Below are 1,347 nucleotides of genomic sequence, written 5' to 3'. Positions count from 1 at the left end.
CCCCCCCTCTCTCCCCAGAGGAAGTAAAGAAACGAGCTCACAGAAACAAGGTACAACTCACAAAATAAAAGTCCGGTTTATTGTCAAACAACAAACTTCGCACATACATCAAAACAGGCCGTCGTAAAACAAAAGAGTCGCCGACAAAAACAAGAATCCAAGAAGAAGAGAGGAGGCTCCTCCCTCCATACAGAGAGGCTCCTCCCTCCATACAGAGGCCCCTCCCCCCATACAGAGAGGCTCCTCCCTCCATACAGAGAGGCTCCTCCCCCCATAGAGAGAGGCTCCTCCCTCCTCCCTCCATACAGACAGACTGGTTATGGTACAGCTAACGTACATTACACTGACTGGAATGCTCTGAGTTCAACGCTTTAACAGGTTCTTCTTCGTGGGTTTGTCGTCTTCTAACTGTCGAGATATCGTTAACGTGGTCAACCGAGTAAAATATTTCGTTAAAGAAGCACCGATTTTGGTCTGCCGAGAGAGAGAAACCGACCCCCCCTCCGAACAATATGTACAAAAATATAAAATGTAAATAAAAATACAAACTAATTCTCCTTTTTTTTTTCTTCGGGTTGTTGTTGTTGAAGAGAAGCCGGATTTCTGCGTCAACGCGTTGGCGGGTCGCTCTAGAAAATTTTGTTTTGAGGGGAGATCGAAGTGTGTGTGTGTGTGTGTGTGTATTTGTGTGTTGAACTCTACTTGCTAATGACCATGTTGTATTTTTTTTTTTATTATTATTATTTTCTTCTCCTTTTAAATCCGTCCTCCCGCCCCCCCACCTGGGACTCTTTGAAAAAACAAGTCCGAGGTGAAGAATCGGGAAGTGGTTCAGCAGGATGGGGGGTGGGGGGGGTTGGATCTGGGTGGTGGGGGCGGGGGGGAAACACATCAATCATCGTCGTCGGTTTTCTGCTTCTTGGTTTCGACGTCGTCCTGAAAGAAAAGAAAGAAAACGTCTAGTTAGAGATGTAGAGCTGGGAGATGTCTCTGTGAGGGTGGAGTGTGTCTGTGCATTTGTGAGTGTGAGTGTGTGTGTGTGTCTTTGTGTGCCTCTAAGAGGTGTGAGAGAGACGTGTGTGTGTGTGTGTGCCTGCCTGTCTCTCTGTTAGTGTGTGTGTGTGTGTGTGTGTCTTTGTGTGCGTGTGTGAGAGAGAGGTGTGTGTCTTTGTGTGCCTCTAAGAGGTGTGAGAGAGACGTGTGTGTGTGCCTGCCTGTCTCTCTGTTAGAGTGTGTGTGTGTGTGTGTGTGTGTGTGGCGGGCTTCATTGGTCAGATTCCTGCAGGGTGATATATGTATTTATGATATTGTAATATCAGGCTCCGGGTACTGTACTAGTACCTGTAG

At 47.1% G+C, this 1,347-nt stretch overlaps 1 long non-coding RNA gene across 1 annotated transcript in view; it reads right to left on the bottom strand.

Moving 5' to 3' along the window:
* The window catches only part of LOC117953927, a 7,783-nt gene extending 6,805 nt beyond the window's left edge, over nt 1-978 (bottom strand). The window contains exon 1 of the long non-coding RNA XR_004658708.1: nt 410-978. This is a non-coding gene — a long non-coding RNA (uncharacterized LOC117953927). The remainder of the gene's footprint in view (nt 1-409) is intronic.
* Between the last annotated feature and the right edge of the window lie 369 nt (nt 979-1,347).

This window comes from Etheostoma cragini, chromosome 12 (assembly GCF_013103735.1).
Source record: "Etheostoma cragini isolate CJK2018 chromosome 12, CSU_Ecrag_1.0, whole genome shotgun sequence".
Lineage (NCBI taxonomy): Eukaryota > Metazoa > Chordata > Actinopteri > Perciformes > Percidae > Etheostoma > Etheostoma cragini.
The sequence above is the reverse complement of the archived record's forward strand: the minus strand, read 5'-3'. Positions and strand labels throughout refer to the sequence as shown.